The following is a 23091-nucleotide window of genomic DNA, read 5'->3' as shown; positions in this document are numbered from 1 at the left end:
AATAGTCATTTTATCCCCTCCGCTATCCAATATTTTCTCTAGTGTATAATTTATTTTAAAAAGATTAAAAATAGTGTAATTTTTTTAATTTGTTATATTTGTTTTCTATATTTATATTATTGGTGTATGCGTGTATTACTTATAATTTTTAACATGTTTTTAACAATTGATAAGTTAAAATAATTATTTATAAATAATATTAAGTATGTATATATTTTATGTTTTATACATATATATGTTTAATTTATTTTTACAGTATATGTATTAATTATACTTTTAAACATTTTAAAATAATTGTAACTATTTTTCTTTTAATTATATGTATTTTTTTACTTTATTTTACATTATTTTTTAAACATTATAAAAACTATATTTTTAACAACGATATTTTTGACGATATTTTTTTTTCAATATTCGTGTACTTACCATAATATTTGATATATATATAGATAGGACTTAGATATTGTGGAAAGTGATATTTCAATGTCCTGCAATTCTGTTTTTTGGTTGTTTACCATCAGCCCATGGCATGCTGGGGTTTGTAGTTTCACGTTTACACTAGGCATGAACTCAAATCATCACAGCATGTAAAGTGGAGTACAAAAGTAAGTCCCCATGAGGTTTAACCACTGCCATGGGTAACAAGTAAACTGCTTTATGTAAGCAGCAAAGGGGCATATTCTCAAGGAGCTATCGCCGAGTTACCGGCAGTTTAGCGCAGCCAAGGTCACGATAAACATACCGACCAATTCACAATCTGGATTTAACAGCCGATACCACCAGTTTTCCGGCGATAGCATCCTCAAAAAACATCGCCACAGATGACAATGCCAACTATCGCTAATGAGATGCAGAGTAGGCGTTCCCGAGAATAAAGCCGGGACAACACCACTCCGCAACATTCACACCGATCAGGCAGATCGGCCATAAGAACACAAAACATGTGATAAGGTGCGTTAGCAGCAGGAAATTAAAATCTGCTCCGACCTGGTGCAAAGCCGGACGACACTCTGCAGCTTAAAGAGGTTGCCCAGCCCAGAGCCACACCTGAAGAACAACAGATGCCATAGAGCTACTCATCATGCAGCACAAAGCTGCAATAGGGCCACAAAACCCACCGCCACAACCCCCAGGACCGCCACCCCCACCCGGACCCCCACTGCCCCCTGGACCACAACAGAAGCAGCGCAGACAAAGACAGAGGACCTTCAGGAAACGCACCAGCCTCACAGACCTACCACCAGAGATGTCATTGCCCACTACAGGCTCAAAAGGACAACCATCCTCCGCATCCTGAACATCATTGCCCAAAGGCTGACGGTACCAACACAGCGGAGAACCAACATCCCTCCACAGACAAAGCTGCTGGCTGTGCTGCACCTGTTGGCGACCGGGACATTCCAACCAACAACCGCCAGAGTCAAAGGAGTCTCACAGCCAGCCCTATCCAAGTTCCTCAAACCTGTCCTGGATGCCATCATCAGCTTGCTAACCCAGTACCTACACTTCCCCCACAGAGCGCAGGAACAGCTGGAGACCTAGCAAGGATTCTACACCATAGCTGGATTCCCGCATGTCTTGCGGGAATTGACTGCACACATCTCCTACTTGTGACCCCTGCCGACACTACACAATTACCGCAACAGAAAGCACACGCATTCCATCAATGTGCAGGCACCACCAGGGACTCTTCACCAATATTGTCCCCCACTACCCAGACAGTGTGCACGACTCATACATCTTCCGACAGTCCATCATCAACCGGCGCTCCCAGGATGGGACCTACGGAAATGCAGTGCTCGTTGAATCAAATGGACACGCCATACACCTCAACTCCACAATCAAGCAACTCACAACTCTGGCAATACACACCAGACCTGACAGCACAACTTACTGTGGCAACCTGGGCTAGCCATGTACATGAGCCATCGACAGCATGGCACATCAGCCACACACCACCGGAATGTCGAGGTAGGTGGCAACCCTGCATGTGCAAAGGAGGCGAGTGACCCATGAATGAGAATGCACACATTGGCAAGTGTGGCGTGAATGTGTTGTACAGACTGCAGTATGTAGAGCAAAGACATATCCATGTCGACAGATAATGATGGTGTTAGTAGTGTTGTGGACAGTGGACACAACCATGTCACCCCAGTCAGTGGGGAAGATCCCGGAGATGAAGCTTGTTTCCTCCCCCCTGTAGGCGTGTGCGGAGTGGGTTTGCCCGGCATACACCAAGCTGCCGTAGGGGTGTGATTTAAAAGCACGTATCCCTGGGCATGGTTCTCTTCCGGAATGGCCAATGTGTCTGCCAGGGCGGCACCTCACACCCCGCTATGAGGCCGACGCCGTGTGCGGCGGTATCTGCGATCATGTGCACCTGCCGTAGCCAGGGCTACTGCTCCCCGAACCAGTGTTGTCCACCCCTGTGCATCCAGACCTCACTGCTCACCTGCCAACACCGGCATGTCTCCAGGAGTGCCCACCAGGTGCCTGTGCTAGCTCCAAGCCTGAGGCCCGCAACCTTGGCAGCCTCCTCTTACCATCACGGCCTCCGCGAGCAAGGCCCACAGTACTCTTTTCCCATTGAATGGGCTGTCCTGTTTTCAGTTTCTATTTTTGGTAAATTCTGGTGGTGTTTTTTCAGTGTTTTCCAGTGATTTCAATACCTCAAAAAAACAACAGTGCTTTTCAGTGATTAAAAATTTTTGCACCATAAAAAGCGACTGAAACGGTGTTTTACCTGTGTTTATGGAACGCTTTGCTGTTATTATTGCTTGCTTTCTTCATTGATGCATAGTATGTAGACAGTGTATGTACAGTGTATATGAGGTCCAAATACGTTTTTACAAGTCAAATTTATTACAGTAGACCATACAATATTTCTTCAGTGATTCTTTGGTCATTCGCGCTCTCTCTTTCCTTCCCATGTACACTTTTATTTGTGAAAAGGCCCTCTCGACATTGGCACTTGAGACTGGCAACGCCAAAACAGCCAGTACACAATTTGCCAACTCGGCCACTGACGTAGCTTTCCGTGCCAATGTTACTTAAATATTTGTGAAGCAAAAACCTGCCATTATCAGTGTCATTCACTTTTCTAGAGAACCCAACTCATCATGATTTCTGACACTACATTCCTGTAGTTTTCCGTTATGGTACAGAGTAGCAATCTAATTTCTACCATCCAAACACGGAGTAAATGACGGGACAGGTCTGTGTTGCACTGGCAGCAGTAATCAATTCACAAAGGCACCAGAGTACTGAAGGCATCTCAGTGGGCAGGGCCCAGAAATACTCAGTGCTGATGGATAACCGACTGTCAAGTGATCAGATATAATCTCAGTGTTCTGTGTTGAGAAGTACTCTTTGTGTCTAGTGTTGTTGAACTTCCCAAGTGTCTATTACTTAGGAAAACCTGTGTTTAGATGTCCCGCAATGCATCTAGCGCTAGTACCCGGCACCATCTCGACCTTGGCTGCTCAGAAATACCCCTCGCCCTCAGACGTACAATCTTCCTGTGCCCAGTGCACTTAAATAATACCAATGTGCAGTGATCAGGGGTACAGTCAGTGCTGATGAACAAAAAGTGTTCAGTGATAAGAAATACCTGAGTGTTCATTTTACAGTACCACTTAGGACAAGAAGTGTCTTGAAATACTCAATGTCCAGTGCTCAGGAATACGCAGTGTTCACTGCATTGTAATTCTAAAGATAAGCAGTGTCTTGAAGAGCCAAAAGCAGAGTGTGCAAGATAACCCCGAGAGTCCAGTGCTCAGGCACATATCTGGTGCCCAATGCTGAGGAAAACACTAGTGTCCAGTGCTGTCCTAACTCCCCTGCACTCACTTCCTGTCTTACCTGACCCTATTAGCTCCGTGCTCTCACTGTCCTGCCTCACCTGCACTCACTGCGCTGACTCACCTGCACTCACTTTCTGTCTTACCTGACCCTACTAGCTCCGTGCTCTCACTGTCCTGCCTCACCTGCACTCACTGCGCTTACTCACCGGCACTCACTTCCAGTGCTCAGGAATACGCAGTGTTCACTGCATTGTAATTCTAAAGATAAGCAGTGTCTTGAAGAGCCAAAAGCAGAGTGCACAAGATAACCCCGAGAGTCCAGTGCTCAGGCACATATCTGGTGCCAATGCTGAGGAAAACACTAGTGTCCAGTGCTGTCCTAACTCCCCTGCACTCACTTCCTCTCTTACCTGACCCTACTAGCTCCATGCTCTAACTGTCCTGCCTCACCTGCACTCACTGCGCTGACTCACCTGCACTCACTTCCTGTCTTACCTGACCCTACCAGCTCTGAGCTCTCATTGTCCTGCCTCACCTGCACTCACTGTGCTGACTCACCTGCACTCACGTCCTGTCTTACCTGACCCTACTAGCTCCGTGCTCTCACTGTCCTGCCTCGCCTGCATTCACTGTCCTAACTCACCTTCACTCACTTCCTGTCTTAACTGACCCTACTTGCTCCGTGCTCTCACTGTCCTGCCACACCTGCACTCACTGGGCTGACTCACCTTCACTCACTTCCTGTCTTACCTGACCCTACTAGCTCCGTGCTCTCACTGTCCTGCCTCGTCTGCATTCACTGTCCTAACTCACCTGCACTCATTTCCTGTCTTACCTGACCCTACTAGCTCCGTGCTCTCACTGTCCTGCCTCACCTGCACTCACTGCGCTGACTCACCTGCGCTCACTTCCTGTCTTACCTGACCCTACTAGCTCCGTGCTCTCACTGTCCTGCCTCGCCTGCATTCACTGTCCTAACTCACCTTCACTCACTTCCTGTCTTAACTGACCCTACTTGCTCCGTGCTCTCACTGTCCTGCCTCACCTGCACTCACTGCGCTGACTCACCTGCACTCACTTCCTGTCTTACCTGACCCTACTAGCTCCGTGCTCTCACTGTCCTGCCTCGCCTGCATTCACTGTCCTAACTCACCTTCACTCACTTCCTGTCTTAACTGACCCTACTTGCTCCGTGCTCTCACTGTCCTGCCACACCTGCACTCACTGGGCTGACTCACCTGCACTCATTTCCTGTCTTACCTGACCCTACTAGCTCCGTGCTCTCACTGTCCTGCCTCACCTGCACTCACTGCGCTGACTCACCTGCACTCACTTCCTGTCTTAACTGAACCTACTAGCTCCATGCTCTCACTGTCCTCCCTCACATGCACTCACTGCGCTGACTCACCTGCACTCACTTCCTGTTTTACCTGACCCTACTAGCTCCGTGCTTTCACTGTCCTGCCTCGTCTCCATTCACTGTCCTAACTCACCTTCACTCACTTCCTGTCTTACCTGACCCTACTAGCTCCGTGCTCTCACTGTCCTGCCTCACCTGCACTCACTGCGCTGACTCACCTGCACTCACTTCCTGTCTTACCTGACCCTACTAGCTCCGTGCTCTCACTGTCCTGACTCACCTGCACTCACTGTCCTGACTAACTTGCGCTCACTTCTTGTCTCACCTGACTCTGCTATATCCATGCTCTAACTGTCTTGTCTCATCTTCACTCTTTTCCTGTCTCACCTCACTATCCCTTTGCTTTCACTGACCTGTCTCACTTACACTACTACTGTTTTCCCGCCTCTCACTGTCCTGCTTCACCTTCACTCTCTGTGCTTTCTCATCTGTTTTTACAGCCCTGTCACATCACCTCTTACTGGCCGTTCACAAATGTTCTCCAGTCACTTTCTGTCTCACCTTATCACATTGCCTTAACCCCTCTCACCTTCATTCACTTCTTCTCACTTACATGCACTCATTCACCGCCATGACTCACTTGCCCTCACCGTTTGTCTCCTCTCCACTTCCTGACTTGTCTCGTCTGCTCTCACTTTTCTATTCTACCCGCACCTACCCCCAGTCTACCTTCTCTGCACTCGCCATACTGCCCACCTGCAGTTACTGTACTGTACTGTACCATCAGCTCTCACTGCCCTGCATTGCTTGCTCTCACAGTGCTCCACCTATCCTCATTGGCCTACGTCATCTGCACATATCACACACCAATGAAACAGTGAGCCTGCCAATACATTATGCAGAACAAAATGTTGACTCATGTCTCTCTGCACTGTCTCAGGTGACCAAGGATATGCACTCTGCGCTTGGATGTTGACATCTCTCCGAGTCCCGAACACACAGTCCCAGAGGCAGTAAAATGGGGCCCACAAACTCACCAGCGGCATTGTGGAACGCACATTTGGTGTGTTGAAGTCACGTTTCAGGTGCCTGGATCTCACAGGTGTACAGCCCAGACATCATGTGCAAGACATGTTGTGTGTTGCACAACATATGAGCACACAGCAAGGCACCATGGATACCAGTTCCAGTGGCACCAGACGATGATGATGAGGATGAGGCAGGTGAACCACACCCTACTGCAGCCGCAGCAGAAATAGCCTGCAGGGACACCATCATTGCAAATTTCTTTAGATGATCACGTCACATTGTGACTGTCCTTGGCAATCATGGGACAGTACCGAATAACCACAAGCACGGCATCTGCAAATAAATGCATTCCAAATTACATTTTTAGAAGTTAATAATTTTTTTAATGTCAATTTTTTGGTTTTAGTACCGTCGCAGGTTGTGGATTTATAGTGGAATAGGGTGGGAAATAATAATTTTTAGAAATTATTAGTTACATTTTGCTTTTTAGTTCCGTAGTGGGTTGTGCGTTTATAGGGGATTAGGGTGGGAAGTAATTTAATTATAATAAAGTAATTATTAATTTTTATTTTTGATATTGATAATTAATTTATTGTTAATTATTAATTAATTAGTCATACATTTTTATTACTTGATTAATTTATAATTACATTAATTGTGTTAATGTCTTTTAGGAGCAGGTTGCGGGTTTATAGGGGAATAGGGTGGAAAGTACCTTAATTATAATAAAGTAATTATTACATTTTATGTATTGGTATTGATAAATAATTTATTGTTAATTATTATTAATTGGTAAATGTTTATTATTGATTAAGTGATTATTATATGAATTGAGTTAATTTATTTTAGGAGTGGGTTGTGGGTTAATAGGGGAATAGGGTGGGAAGTAATTTAATGATAGCAAAGTAAATATTAACTTTCATGTATTGGTATTGATAATTAATTTATTGTTAATTAATGAATAATCAGTAATTCATTGGTATTAATTGATTAATTGATAATTATATTCATTTTGTTAATTTATGTTAGGAGTGGGTTGTGGTTTTAAAGGGGAATAGGGTCGGAAGTAATTTAATTTTATTATTAATTAAAATTTATTGGCATTCATAATTATTTAATAATTTAATATGAATTGGTTATTTAATCATCAAAAACAATTAATTGTAAAGCACGTGAATTTGAGCCCTCTGCTTTCCAATACTTTCCCTACTGTTGCACTCTCTGGAGTTGGAATAGTAATTTTTACGCCTACGCTATCCAACACTCTCCCTACTGTTGCACTCCCTGGAGTGGGAACAGTAATTTTAACCCCTACACTATCTAACACTTTCCCAACTGTTGCACTCGCTGGAGGGGGAATAGTAATTTTTACCCCAATACAATTCAACACTTTCCCAATTGTTGCACTCTTTGGAATGGGAATAGTAAGTTTTACCCCTACGCTATCCAACACTTTCCCTACTGTTGCACTCTCTGGAGTGGGAATAGTCATTTTTACCCCTAGGCTATCCAACACTTTCCATACTGTTGCACTTATTGGAGTGGGAATAGTAATTTGTACCCCTATGCAATCCAACACTTTCCCTACTTTTTCACCATCTGGAGTGGGAACAGTAATTTTAACCCCTATGCAATCATACACTTTCCCTACTGTTGCACACTATGGAGTAGGAATAGTAATGTTTACCCCTACGCTATCCCTACTGTTACATCCCTAGAGTGGGAATAGTAATTTTTACTCCTACGCTATACATACTCACCCTACTGTTACACTCTCTGGAGTGGGAATAGTAATATTATCCCCTCCAGTATTCAACATTTTCCCTACTGTTGCACTCTCTGGAGTCGGAATAGTAATTTTAACCCCTTGGCTATCCAAAACGTTTTCTACTGTTGCACTCTGGAGTGGGAATAGTAATTTTTACCCCTACGCTATCCAACACTTTCCCTACTATTGCACTTATTGGAGTGGGAATAGTAATTTTTACCCTTGCGCAATCCAACACTTTCCCTACTGTTGCACTCTCTGGAGTGGGAATAGTAATTTTTACCCCTACGCTATCTAAACACTTTACCTACTGTTGCACTCTCTGGAGTGGGAATAGTAATTTTTACCCCTCCGCTATCCAACACTTTCCCTACTGTTGCTCTCTCTGGAGTGGGAACAGTAATTTGTACCTCTCCGCTATCCATTACTTTCCCTACTGTTGCACTTATTGGATAGGAATATTAATTTTTACACCTACTCTATCCAACACTTTCACTACTTTTGCACTCTCTGGAGTGGGAATAGTAATTTTAACCCCTACGCTGCCCAACACTTTCCCTACTGTTGCACTCTCTGGAGAGGGAATAGTAATTTGTACACCTTCGCTATCCAACACTTTCCCTACTGTTGCACTCTCTGGAGTAGGAATAGCAATTTTTACCCCTCCGATATCCAACACTTTCCCGACTGTTGTATTCTCTGGAGTGTGAATAGTCATTTTTACCCCTAGGCTATCCAACACTTTCCCTACTGTTGCACCTATTGGATGGGAATAATAATTATTACCCCTACACTATCCAGCACTTTCCCTACTTTTGCACTCTCTGGGGTGGGAATAGTACTTTTACCCCTATGCTATCCAACACTTTCCTACTGTTGCAATCAGTGGGAATAGTAATTTGTACTCCTACGCTATCCAACACGTTCCCTACTGTTGCACTTGTTGGAGTGGGAATAGTAATTTTTACCCCTTCGCTATCCAACACTTTCCCTACTGTTGTAATCAGTGGAGCGGCAATAGTAATTTTTACCCCTACGCTATTTAACATTTTCCCTACTGTTGCACTCTCTTGAGTGGGAATAGTCATTTTCACCCCTATACTATCCAACACTTTCCCTACTGTTGCACTCACTGGAATAGTATGCCTGAACCTTATAACAGCCTTTAAGAAAGAAGAGGTAGCTGCATAATATATATTCATTTTCTAGCATTTGTATTCTTAAAAAGGCTATTCTGCATTGTTTTAGGTTCCATCTTCTAAGAATGGGTAATAAAACGTTTTTCCTCGGTGCGACAATATATTTACAAAATAAAGTGCAGTGCATTTTTGTCAATTTAGAGATATCATTACATGGGCAAATAGGATGATCTGACCAATCGTTGACAGTGGAAAAAGTGACCATCCTGAAAAAAGACCGTCTGCTAAAGCGGGCCAAGAGCATACGGACATAACTACTGTCCACCAATATTAAGTAAGGTTGTATACCTATGAAAGTGGACATCAAATGATTTACCATGACCGATTTCTTTTCTCTCTTGATAAACCAGCGTTTATCCTCTAGGTGTTTGAGACAGTGTATCTTAAGGGATGTTCTAGAACGGATTCCAAACTGCTGGGATTATAAAAATATTCTAGGTGGCCTATATCGTGAGTCATACTTTTTATATAGCTGATCCAAGGCAGACTTGCCACCCCATCCAGCTTAAGGCAGTCTTTAATTACGTCCCTGTTGAAACCCATCTCTATGGACACCCATACCTTGTGCCTTAGAAGAAGAGGGATCATCTTTATGGTGTCAGAAATATGTACAAGACCCAGTTCTCTATGATAACAATAAGTGGCAGTTGAACTTGGAACCGCCAGTAAATAACGCAAAACAGAATTTTCACAGTGTTGTAGTTGGTCCGCACATTCAATGCCCCATATGCCAGCCCTATATGTCCCTGTTGAGGTGCATTTAGATTTATAAATTGACCACAACTCAGGGACAGGTTTTCCACCTAGTCTTTTTGAAAAATTAGTGACAGCTCCTATGGCTCTCGAGAGTCAGCTTTCTGCTGTTTATGGCTGCTTTCCATGAGTCCTTCCTGTCAAAGGTTATACCTAGATAGGAGAAGTTATCCATGCTCGCGATTTTTTTTAAATCAATATTAATGTTGCATGTCTTCCTCAATCTTGTTCTGCAGCTCACGGTGAATGTCTTTGCGATGTTCACCTTTAAACCCCACTCCGTCATGTAAGTAACAACATTTGAGACCGACCTTTGCAAGCCCAGCTGTGTCCGTGACATTATGACAGCATCATCCTCGTATAATAAAATAGGAACAGGGATGTCCCTAATAGTTGGATAATCATGATGGAACGTGCTCATGTTCTTTCCCATGCTATTTATGTAGAGAGAGAAAAGCAAGGGGGCAAGAATGCACCATTTCCTTACCCCTCTTTTTATGGGGAACTTGGCTGAGCATTCTCCCTGTTTCACATACCGTACCCTCACGCCAGCCCCCCTGTATAATTCCTTTATTAACGACAACAGGAATGGGTCCAGCGCTAGTTCATTAAGGGTTTCCCACAGCATGACTTCTTTGACATAATCAAAGTCAGAACTTAGGTCCACGAAGGTGAGAAAAAGTTTTCCCTTCTTGGCTTTTGAATATTTGTTAATAATCAGGGATAAATTAAACCCCTGTTCAATGGTGCCTAAACCTGGTTGAAAGTTGTATTGGAAGACTGATAAAACACCTGTCTCTTCGACCCAGGTCTCAAGCTTGTTTGAAATAACCCTTCCCGCTATTTTCATGAAGGTGTCCAATAAGGATATCGGGCGATAACATTTAGGTTTGTTTCTGTTCCCTTTCTTGATTATAGGTATCACTATGGCATCCGCCCAGGTTGGAAGAAACGCTTGACGGATACAACTACTTACTTAAAACATTGATTAAAAGTAGGGCCCATAACCCTATTTTAGACTTATAAGCATTCACAGGCATGGCCCTGGCACTTTCCTTGAGGCACTTTCATTATTTGCCTTAGTGACTTCCTCAAGGGTAATCTTGATCTCATGGGGAAATGATCCTTGATCAGCAGTATCATTTGCTCTCAATACAGCTGTCTCTATCACGTTATCATCTATGGTGTCGTCTGTATAGATCCCTGAAAAAAAGTCTACCCACATGTCACCAGCAATGGCCATATGTATGAGAATTGTCTCTCTGTTATTAAGAAAAGGGGCGTTGACCGCTTTCCAGAAGCCAGTGTTATCTTTATTTATACAGGTCTCATGTAGGGCCCCCTACGCTTTCCTTTTTAAAGTTGCTCTACGTGTTTTTTGGGCCAAGTGGTACAGTGATCTCACCTGCCTTATATTTTCCCTGCACCTCGGTTCATCATGCAGAGCCTTTTTTAAATGGGATAGGGCCTTCGTGCATTCCTTATCAAACCAGCCCTGTGAGGCTTGCTGGCCTTGGTGTTTTTGCCTGGTTAGTAACTTCCTGGCTTCAGCTGTAATTTTAAGGAAGGCATTAAATATTTCTTTATCCTCCCTATCCTGTGAGAGGCATATCGCTACTTCCTCTGAACTATTGTTAATCAAACCTGAGAGGAATGCCCCGGGGTCCATCTTTGCCCAGTTTAGTGTATATCCATTTATACTGGCAAGATAAATATCAGTATGGTATAATGGATTCCTATCAGGTTTTTTCTGCAATCCACTGAGAGAGAGTTCTAGGGAAATAGGGTAGTGATCACTCATTATAATATCAAGAGTCTTACAAGAGATTACATTCGGGTAGTATCTATTGGAAATTAGGATGAAATCAATGATCGAATTACATCCTCTTCCATTAAAAGTTGGTTTAAACGAGATGGAGGGAGAGCTCAGTTAATTTGCGAAGCCAAGATCATATTGGAAAGCTATATCATTCAACAGATCACTCAGGAGTGTATGTGAGGATTATGTGGTTGTGTCTTCCTAATCTTGACCCAACCCACAAACGCCTTGTTCGCTAAATTGGCATAAAGAGCAGTTGAAATCTCCCAACCAGATAATAAACGTGTCTCCCATCGATTTTTCCTCAAGATTTTTTATCGATGTACCTAGATTAGTTAGGACATTCGTTTTCTGGGCTATGGGAATGTTGTTATATAGATTTATTAAAACTGCGTCCCTTTTCTCACCTACATTCATGGTCAGTATCTGGTAATACTCACTGGTTTCTCTAATATGCACGTGAGAGACCCCTGCTGAGTTGGAAACATAGGTACATAAGCCTCCTTTATTACAGCCATGATTACTAATGTGTGCCGGAGTATTGATTGTTTAGTACCCAATTATATGCATCTCATCTACTGCCCATGTTTCCTGAAGGCAAATTATGGCATAGTCATTAATATAAGTTAGCCACTGAGGGTCTTTCACTTTTGCAACTAAACCGGCGATGTTCCATGATAATATTTTGCTTGATGTACAACGTTTTGGAATAATCACCTCTCCTACAGGTATCCCCAGGGTGACTATTCTAATATGCTCAGTTTGGTTATTTTTACTTGAACTATTTGCAGAAACTAAGCTTCTGCCCTCCCCCACCCGGCTTGCATCTTTGAGCAACAATTGCTCTGATACCATCATTGGTTGGATATTAAGTTCTTGTTCCTTATTTACTACATGTCTCCCCTTAGTCGGAAGTATACCCCTTTACTTTTATTTGCCTCCCTCCCTGGGATCGCAAATGGTCAATCTAATTCATCCAGACCTGTTAGTGGTTCAAAACGATTATACAATGAGATGTTTTCACCACCTGAATGTCCCATATGGGAGTCCTTTATAGGTTTTCTAAAGTCAGGGCCTACAGTGGGATATTTCCCTTTGGGCCTGAATGTACCCATAATTGGTGGATCAAAGACTCCTAGGGGCAATACGTTAATTTCATTGTTACTAAACGTGACATTTCCTAGACTGTTTAGGATTGCATACACTAATCTGGGATCACTAAACGTCAGGACCACACAATCACCCTGTGACACTTTTCTTTCTTCGCCCACCTACGCAACCCATCTAGCCATTTTAAAGTGTTTGAATAGCACCTCCGTGAGGCCACTATGCCTTCCCAGCCAATGGAGGGGCTTGTTGCGGAGTTCAGCCCACGTTTCTAGATCAGGAGATTTCAATACTGGAGCATTAGCCAAGATGACCACATATGGTGTAACATCTGGTGGCAATTCAAGGCAGATGTATGTATGCGTCTCCTGAGTTTGCTTTAGATCCATTCCATTTGATCCTAACCTGTTTTTATGTCCATTCTTTTCCCCCTCTAGCCTGTTAATCTCATAGTTGGCATGTTGATTGTTCCTACCTGCATTAAGTCCATATGTCAGTGGTCTAGGGGTAATATCCCTGATCAGTGAGTTTGAGTATCTATGTGGGTTATGCTTTGCGACTCACTCATGGGGTTATTTTCCTGGACTTGAGTTGTACTACCCTGCCTATTTGTACAAGTTTTTCCCATTAAGTTTCCCTCCAGGTTTACCACTCTCTCTGTTAGTTTTCCCAATATATTCTCTACAAACCTATGCAGTTCTTCAATACTTTTTGATATTTTATCCAAAGCCAAGGATTGACTCGCCAACTGTGCATGGATGGTAGATTTTCTTGGGCTTGGTGTATTATTACGAGTAGATTGTGATAGCAGTTTTCCCTGGCCTGCCCTTTTCTTGCCTTGTGCACTCTTTTTGCATCTCACTGAGTCTTGCCTTTATTTTTCTGTATAACTGGGCCCTCTGTGCTTCCTGGGTTTTTGCTACGCTTCGGGGGTGGTTGAATATCTTCTGCTAACTCGCTCAGGTCACTTTGGACAATAAGAGCCGAATTATCCTGTACAGAGCCATTTTTGGGACCTATCACAAAATTATTGTCTATTTGGGATGAGGTATTGTTGGAAATAAGTCCTCCCTCCTCCCTTGCTGGGCCCCGCCTACCCTTTGATAGGGACTCCTCAACTGTGCTTCAACAGCCCCCATAGCCCCTGTGAGATAGGACAATAAAGATGTTTGGCCCACTACCTTAGCCTCTACGTTTGCTGTAATTGCTGCTCGGTTCATCTTCCTTTCCGGCATGATTAAATACTTGCTTATGGCAGCACGTCTAAAATGTTAGCAAATATATAACAGCAGCCGAGATGACAGTGTTATGGGCTTACTTTTATGATTAATAAGGTACTTAGTCCTCAGTCCAGGGTCCACAGGAATGCAACTGCTTATGCCGGGTTAACGGGGTGGGCCAGCCCAGCACCTGACCGGCACAGACGGGCCCGTCCTTGGCCCACGCACGTCCCGCGTTGCGGGAGCCTGGGGATCCTTTTGAGCGCCTACATGCACTTAGACGACGCGACGGCGTGTGCGCGCCACGGGTGATGCCGGGAAATGAAATCCTGGTGGGCCTCGATGACTCCTCTGGCAGTGGCGCCCGTCGAAACCAGTGGCAAAAACAAGAACAAGTGGCAGCACAGGTCAGCGTGTCGCAGAGTCAATAGCGAGCTCCCAACATTTCCCTACTTTTGCACTCTCTGGAGTCGGAATAGTAATTTTTACCCCAACGCTATCCAACATTTTCCCTACTGTTGCACTCACTGAAGTGGGAATAGTCATTTTTACCCCTACGCTATCCAACACTTTCCCTACTGTTGCACTCACTGGAGGGGGAATAGTGATTTTTACCCCTTCGCTATCCAACATTTACCCAACTGTTGCATTCAGTGGAGTGGGAATAGTAATTTTTACTCCTCTGCTATCCAGCACTTTCCCTACTGTTGCACTCACTGGAGTGGGAATTTAAATTTTTACCTCTATGCTATCCAACACTTTCCCTACTCGAGGGGAGACTGCAGAGTGTTCGCTAAATGTCCGAAAACTGTTATGCTCCTTTAAACCTGTAATTTTAAATGTACTAGGTTTTAATGTGCTTTTAAATGTGCTAGCCTCCTTGCGATATTTGCACAAATGTACTGTTGTACTTTTAAAAAATCACGAGCTTAACGCATTAATCTGCCTGCACCGGTCCATCTCGGCTGTGTGCCATTTGCGTGGAGGGCAGGGCAGAGTGTGTCACTAGGACATCACTTCCGGTCTAGGGGGCAGAGGCGAGACTGCCGCCCGATTGCCTACTAGAGACCGAGGTGAGTTCGGACGAGCAGAGACACTCGAGGTGAGACTGCAGAGTGTGCGCTAAATGTCCGGAAACTGTTATGCTCTTTTAAACCTGTAAATTTAAATGTACTAGGTTTTAATGCGCTTTTAAATGTTGTAGTCTCCTTGCGATATTTGCACAAACGTACTGTAGTACTTCACGAGCTTACCGCATTAATCTGCCTGCATGTCACTAGGACATCACTTCTGGTCTAGCGGGCAGAGGCGTGCCTTCCGCCTTAATCCCCTTCTACAAAAACCAATGTGCTCGCGACCCCGCAGCGGACGCGGGCAGCGTGGGGGCCTAAGGAAAGCCCGTCTGCGCCTGTCCACGCCCGACCAGGACCAGGGGCCAGAAACCCTAGTTCCAAGGGGACACAAAAGAGGATAAGGTACTCGAAAGAGGAATTACTAAGATTGCGTAAACCCACCAGCACAGTATGTTGTCCAAAACTGTCCCTACTGTTGCACGCCCTGGAGTGAGAATAGTAATTTTAACCCTTACGCTATCCAACACTTTCTCTACTGTTGCATTCAGTGGAGTGGAAATAGTATTTTTTACCCCTACGCTATCCAAAACTTTCCCTACTGTTGCACTCCCTGGAGTGGGAATAGTCATTTTTACTCCTACGCTATTTAACACTTTCCCTACTGTTGCACTCACTGAAGTGGGAATAGTAATTTTTAACCCTACGCTATACATACTTTCCCTACTGTTACACTCTCTGGAGTGGGAATAGTAATTTTAACCCCTATACTATCCAACACTTTCCCTACTGTTGCACTCACTGGAGTGGGAATAGTAATTATTACCTGTTCGCTATCTAACACTTTCCCTACTATTTTACTCAGTGGAGTGGCAATAGTAATTTTTGCCCCTATGCTCTTCAACATTTTCCCTACTATTGCACTCACTGTAGTGGGAATAGTCATTTTTAATCCTATGCTTTCCAAAGCTTTCCCTACAGTTGCAATCTTTGAAGTGGGAATAGTAATTTGTACCCTTACGCTATCCAACACTTTCCCTGCTGTTGCACTCTCTGGAGTGGGAATAGTCATTTTATCCCCTCCGCTATCCAATATTTTCTCTAGTGTATAATTTATTTTAAAAAGATTAAAAATAGTGTAATTTTTTAAATTTGTTATATTTGTTTTCTATATTTATATTATTGGTGTATGCGTGTATTACTTATAATTTTTAACATTTTTTTAACAATTGATAAGTTATTAAAATAATTATTTATAAATAATATTAAGTATGTATATATTTTATGTTTTATACATATATATGTTTAATTTATTTTTACAGTATATGTATTAATTATACTTTTAAACATTTTAAAATAATTGTAACTATTTTTCTTTTAATTATATGTATTTTTTTACTTTATTTTACATTATTTTTTAAACATTATAAAAACTATATTTTTAACAACGATATTTTTGACGATATTTCTTTTTTTTCAATATTCGTGTACTTACCATAATATTTGATATATATATAGATAGGACTTAGATATTGTGGAAAGTGATATTTCAATGTCCTGCAATTCTGTTTTTTGGTTGTTTACCATCAGCCCATGGCATGCTGGGGTTTGTAGTTTCACGTTTACACTAGGCATGAACTCAAATCATCACAGCATGTAAAGTGGAGTACAAAAGTAAGTCCCCATGAGGTTTAACCTCTGCCATGGGTAACAAGTAAACTGCTTTATGTAAGCAGCAAAGGGGCATATTCTCAAGGAGCTATCGCCGAGTTACCGGCAGTTTAGCGCAGCCAAGGTCGCGATAAACATACCGACCAATTCACAATCTGGATTTAACAGCCGATACCACCAGTTTTCCGGCGATAGCATCCTCAAAAAACATCGCCACAGATGACAATGCCAACTATTGCTAATGAGATGCAGAGTAGGCGTTCCCGAGAATAAAGCCGGGACAACACCACTCCGCAACATTCACACCGATCAGGCAGATCGGCCATAAGAACACAAAACATGTGATAAGGTGCGTTAGCAGCAGGAAATTAAAATCTGCTCCGACCTGGTGCAAAGCCGGACGACACTCTGCAGATTAAAGAGGTTTTCCAGCCCAGAGCCACACCTGAAGAACAACAGATGCCATAGAGCTACTCATCATGCAGCACAAAGCTGCAATAGGGCCACAAAACCCACCGCCACAACCCCCAGGACCGCCACCCCCACCCGGACCCCCACTGCCCCCTGGACCACAACAGAAGCAGCGCAGACAAAGACAGAGGACCTTCAGGAAACGCACCAGCCTCACAGACCTACCACCAGAGATGTAATTGCCCACTACAGGCTCAAAAGGACAACCATCCTCCGCATCCTGAACATCATTGCCCAAAGGCTGACGGTACCAACACAGCGGAGAACCAACATCCCTCCACAGACAAAGCTGCTGGCTGTGCTGCACCTGTTGGCCACCGGGACATTCCAACCAACAACCGCCAGAGTCAAAGGAGTCTCACAGCCAGCCCTATCCAAGTTCCTCAAACCTGTCCTGGATGCCATCATCAGCATGCTAACCCAGTACCTACACTTCCCCCACAGAGCGCAGGAACAGCTGGAGACCTAGCAAGGATTCTACACCATAGCTGGATTCCCGCATGTCTTGCGGGAATTGACTGCACACATCTCCTACTTGTGACCCCTGCCGACACTACACAATTACCGCAACAGAAAGCACACGCATTCCATCAATGTGCAGGCACCACCAGGGACTCTTCACCAATATTGTCCCCCACTACCAGACAGTGTGCAGGACTCATACATCTTCCGACAGTCCATCATCAACCGGCGCTCCCAGGATGGGACCTACGGAAATGCAGTGCTCGTTGAATCAAATGGACACGCCATACACCTCAACTCCACAATCAAGCAACTCACAACTCTGGCAATACACACCAGACCTGACAGCACAACTTACTGTGGCAACCTGGGCTAGCCATGTACATGAGCCTTCGACAGCATGGCACATCAGCCACACACCACCGGAATGTCGAGGTAGGTGGCAACCCTGCATGTGCAAAGGAGGCGAGTGACCCATGAATGAGAATGCACACATTGGCAAGTGTGGCGTGAATGTGTTGTACAGACTGCAGTATGTAGAGCAAAGACATATCCATGTCGACAGATAATGATGGTGTTAGTAGTGTTGTGGACAGTGGACACAACCATGTCACCCCAGTCAGTGGGGAAGATCCCGGAGATGTAGCTTGTTTCCTCCCCCCTGTAGGCGTGTGCGGAGTGGGTTTGCCCGGCGTACACCAAGCTGCCGTAGGGGTGTGATTTAAAAGCACGTATCCCTGGGCATGGTTCTCTTCCGGAATGGCCAATGTGTCTGCCAGGGCGGCACCTCACACCCCGCCATGAGGCCGACGCCGTGTGCGGCGGTATCTGCGATCATGTGCACCTGCCGTAGCCAGGGCTACTGCTCCCCGAACCAGTGTTGTCCACCCCTGTGCATCCAGACCTCACTGCTCACCTGCCAACACCGGCATGTCTCCAGGAGTGCCCACCAGGTGCCTGTGCTAGCTCCAAGCCTGAGGCCCGCAACCTTGGCAGCCTCCTCAGACCATCACGGCCTCCGCGAGCAAGGCCCACAGTACGCTTTTCCCATTGAATGGGCTGTCCTGTTTTCAGGTTCTATTTTTGGTAAATTCTGGTGGTGTTTTTTCAGTGTTTTCCAGTGATTTCAATACCTCAAAAAACAACAGTGCTTTTCAGTGATTAAAAATTTTTGCACCATAAAAAGCGACTGAAACGGTGTTTTACCTGTGTTTATGGAACGCTTTGCTGTTATTATTGCTTGCTTTCTTCATTGATGCATAGTATGTAGACAGTGTATGTACAGTGTATATGAGGTCCAAATACGTTTTTACAAGTCAAATTTATTACATTAGACCATACAAAATTTCTTCAGTGATTCTTTGGTCATTCGCGCTCTCTCTTTCCTTCCCATGTACACTTTTATTTGTGAAAAGGCCCTCTCGACATTGGCACTTGAGACTGGCAACGCCAAAACAGCCAGTACACAATTTGCCAACTCGGCCACTGACGTAGCTTTCCGTGCCAATGTTACTTAAATATTTGTGAAGCAAAAACCTGCCATTATCAGTGTCATTCACTTTTCTAGAGAACCCAACTCATCATGATTTCTGACACTACATTCCTGTAGTTTTCCGTTATGGTACAGAGTAGCAATCTAATTTCTACCATCCAAACACGGAGTAAATGACGGGACAGGTCTGTGTTGCACTGGCAGCAGTAATCAATTCACAAAGGCACCAGAGTACTGAAGGCATCTCAGTGGGCAGGGCCCAGAAATACTCAGTGCTGATGGATAACCGACTGTCAAGTGATCAGATATAATCTCAGTGTTCTGTGTTGAGAAGTACTCTTTGTGTCTAGTGTTGTTGAACTTCCCAAGTGTCTATTACTTAGGAAAACCTGTGTTTAGATGTCCCGCAATGCATCTAGCGCTAGTACCCGGCACCATCTCGACCTTGGCTGCTCAGAAATACCCCTCGCCCTCAGACGTACAATCTCCCTGTGCCCAGTGCACTTAAATAATACCAGTGTGCAGTGATCAGGGGTACAGTCAGTGCTGATGAACAAAAAGTGTTCAGTGATAAGAAATACCTGAGTGTTCATTTTACAGTACCACTTAGGACAAGAAGTGTCTTGAAATACTCAATGTCCAGTGCTCAGGAATACGCAGTGTTCACTGCATTGTAATTCTAAAGATAAGCAGTGTCTTGAAGAGCCAAAAGCAGAGTGTGCAAGATAACCCCGAGAGTCCAGTGCTCAGGCACATATCTGGTGCCCAATGCTGAGGAAAACACTAGTGTCCAGTGCTGTCCTAACTCCCCTGCACTCACTTCCTGTCTTACCTGACCCTACTAGCTCCGTGCTCTCACTGTCCTGCCTCACCTGCACTCACTGCGCTGACTCACCTGCACTCACTTTCTGTCTTACCTGACCCTACTAGCTCCGTGCTCTCACTGTCCTGCCTCACCTGCACTCACTGCGCTTACTCACCGGCACTCACTTCCAGTGCTCAGGAATACGCAGTGTTCACTGCATTGTAATTCTAAAGATAAGCAGTGTCTTGAAGAGCCAATAGCAGAGTGCACAAGATAACCCCGAGAGTCCAGTGCTCAGGCACATATCTGGTGCCAATGCTGAGGAAAACACTAGTGTCCAGTGCTGTCCTAACTCCCCTGCACTCACTTCCTCTCTTACCTGACCCTACTAGCTCCGTGCTCTAACTGTCCTGCCTCACCTGCACTCACTGCGCTGACTCACCTGCACTCACTTCCTGTCTTACCTGACCCTACCAGCTCTGAGCTCTCATTGTCCTACCTCACCTGCACTCACTGTGCTGACTCACCTGCACTCACGTCCTGTCTTACCTGACCCTACTAGCTCCGTGCTCTCACTGTCCTGCTTCGCCTGCATTCACTGTCCTAACTCACCTTCACTCACTTCCTGTCTTAACTGACCCTACTTGCTCCGTGCTCTCACGGTCCTGCCACACCTGCACTCACTGGGCTGACTCACCTGCACTCATTTCCTGTCTTACCTGACCCTACTAGCTCCGTGCTCTCACTGTCCTGCCTCACCTGCACTCACTGCGCTGACTCACCTGCGCTCACTTCCTGTCTTACCTGACCCTACTAGCTCCGTGCTCTCACTGTCCTGCCTCGCCTGCATTCACTGTCCTAACTCACCTTCACTCACTTCCTGTCTTAACTGACCCTACTTGCTCCGTGCTCTCACTGTCCTGCCTCACCTGCACTCACTGCGCTGACTCACCTGCACTCACTTCCTGTCTTACCTGACCCTACTAGCTCCGTGCTCTCACTGTCCTGCCTCGCCTGCATTCACTGTCCTAACTCACCTTCACTCACTTCCTGTCTTACCTGACCCTACTAATTCCGTGCTCTCACTGTCCTGCCTCACCTGCACTCACTGCGCTGACTAACTTGCGCTCACTTCTTGTCTCACCTGACTCTGCTATATCCATGCTCTAACTGTCTTGTCTCATCTTCACTCTTTTCCTGTCTCACCTCACTATCCCTTTGCTTTCACTGACCTGTCTCACTTACACTACTACTGTTTTCCCGCCTCTCACTGTCCTGCTTCACCTTCACTCTCTGTGCTTTCTCATCTGTTTTTACAGCCCTGTCACATCACCTCTTACTGGCCGTTCACAAATGTTCTCCAGTCACTTTCTGTCTCACCTTATCACATTGCCTTAACCCCTCTCACCTTCATTCACTTCTTCTCACTTACATGCACTCATTCACCGCCATGACTCACTTGCCCTCACCGTTTGTCTCCTCTCCACTTCCTGACTTGTCTCGTCTGCTCTCACTTTTCTATTCTACCCGCACCTACCCCCAGTCTACCTTCTCTGCACTCGCCATACTGCCCACCTGCAGTTACTGTACTGTACTGTACCATCAGCTCTCACTGCCCTGCATTGCTTGCTCTCACAGTGCTCCACCTATCCTCATTGGCCTACGTCATCTGCACATATCACACACCAATGAAACAGTGAGCCTGCCAATACATTATGCAGAACAAAATGTTGACTCATGTCTCTCTGCACTGTCTCAGGTGACCAAGGATATGCACTCTGCGCTTGGATGTTGACATCTCTCCGAGTCCCGAACACACAGTCCCAGAGGCAGTAAAATGGGGCCCACAAACTCACCAGCGGCATTGTGGAACGCACATTTGGTGTGTTGAAGTCACGTTTCAGGTGCCTGGATCTCACAGGTGTACAGCCCAGACATCATGTGCAAGACATGTTGTGTGTTGCACAACATATGAGCACACAGCAAGGCACCATGGATACCAGTTCCAGTGGCACCAGACGATGATGATGAGGATGAGGCAGGTGAACCACACCCTACTGCAGCCGCAGCAGAAATAGCCTGCAGGGACACCATCATTGCAAATTTCTTTAGATGATCACGTCACATTGTGACTGTCCTTGGCAATCATGGGACAGTACCGAATAACCACAAGCACGGCATCTGCAAATAAATGCATTCCAAATTTACATTCACTAAGTGCATGTCACTAATCTGTACAGGCACATCACTCAGACAGGTGTGAGTGCGACATGTGTTGATGACGAGTTTATGATGTGTTCATGGATGTTGGGTGTGTCACCTCTGTGAAGAGGGGCTGTTTGGGGTGTCAAATATTCGAACTGTCAGTCCTGTGTGTCACAGTTAGTACGGTATTCCACTCTTCGGCGTTTCACATGTGTCCAAGGTCATTCCATTTTGACTGCCATTTGTGACCTACAGGTGACAACAGGGCTCCTTGTGGGGTCATTTATGTACAACCATGACGCAGGGATGCCCCCTGTAACTCAAGTCCTACAACATGGGCAACATGTAGGTAAGCGTGAGTGACTGCCCCTACATTCTTCCACGCTGTCATGATTGATTGTTCATGGTCATGACACTTCTGTGTGCAGGAGGGGTTGCTTGTCCCTCTGCAATGTGGAGAGGAGATGCGGTTTCACTACGTGTTCCATGCATGTATCTGCATTGACGCAGTTCACATGCAGACTCCCTGTCAATGTACATTGTGACTGTGAGGAAATGCCTATGTGATGTGGGACAATGGTCATGTGTTCGACGTCACGGATGTGGGGTTGTGCTCGTACATTGTCATCTCACCGTTTTTGTACTCTGCTTTTATGGTGCATTTTCCCACATGACGCATGGGTAGTGCAGGCCTGTCGCTGGTTTTTGCTGCTTTTTGTATCGCTATTGGCCTCATCGCAGCTTTTTTCTGTGTTGGTGTTTCGCATTTTTGCGGCTTTGCCCTCACTTTACAGCGGACATTTGGCGCGTTGTTGTGGGACTATAACATGGTGCCGCCGGCTTGGGAATACCACGTT

This window comes from Lissotriton vulgaris, chromosome 6, assembly GCF_964263255.1.
Source record: "Lissotriton vulgaris chromosome 6, aLisVul1.2, whole genome shotgun sequence".
Lineage (NCBI taxonomy): Eukaryota > Metazoa > Chordata > Amphibia > Caudata > Salamandridae > Lissotriton > Lissotriton vulgaris.
This window is presented reverse-complemented; position numbering follows the sequence as displayed.